Here is a 486-nt window from a genome sequence, read left to right as displayed (position 1 = left end):
GCAAACTCCCCGAGCGCGTCCAAGCAGAGCCACCGCAGTGTCCGGCCGCCTAAATTGCAGACATAATGCGCCCACGCCATAACAAATTCACGCATTACTCTTACACTCCGCGTGGGCGTCTCGGTACATAAGCAACTCGAAATACTTTATACGAATGCTGATGCAGAGGCGATTTTGTAACAAACCACGCACATCACTCCAGCAAAAGGCTAATAATAATGTTAATATACAGCGCCGGTCATCCGATGCAAGGCTACGTACGCAGGTAAACAAGTACATTGGTATGATTTACAGGAATAACTTGTTATGTTTTAGATGTATGAATGCCTCGAGTTTGATTTTACTGTAGTGTGTATAATTGCGTCTACATACATACTTTCGCACACAAACATGCATTTGTTGTGTAAATCGTAAAATATATTGTCCCGCGAACACACTATGAACAAGAATATAAGGTTTAGATCGAATAGAAGCAAATAACAAAGG

The sequence above is a fragment of the Penaeus monodon genome, chromosome 33 (assembly GCF_015228065.2).
Source record: "Penaeus monodon isolate SGIC_2016 chromosome 33, NSTDA_Pmon_1, whole genome shotgun sequence".
Classification (NCBI taxonomy): Eukaryota; Metazoa; Arthropoda; class Malacostraca; order Decapoda; family Penaeidae; genus Penaeus; species Penaeus monodon.
Note: the sequence above shows the minus strand (reverse complement) of the source record.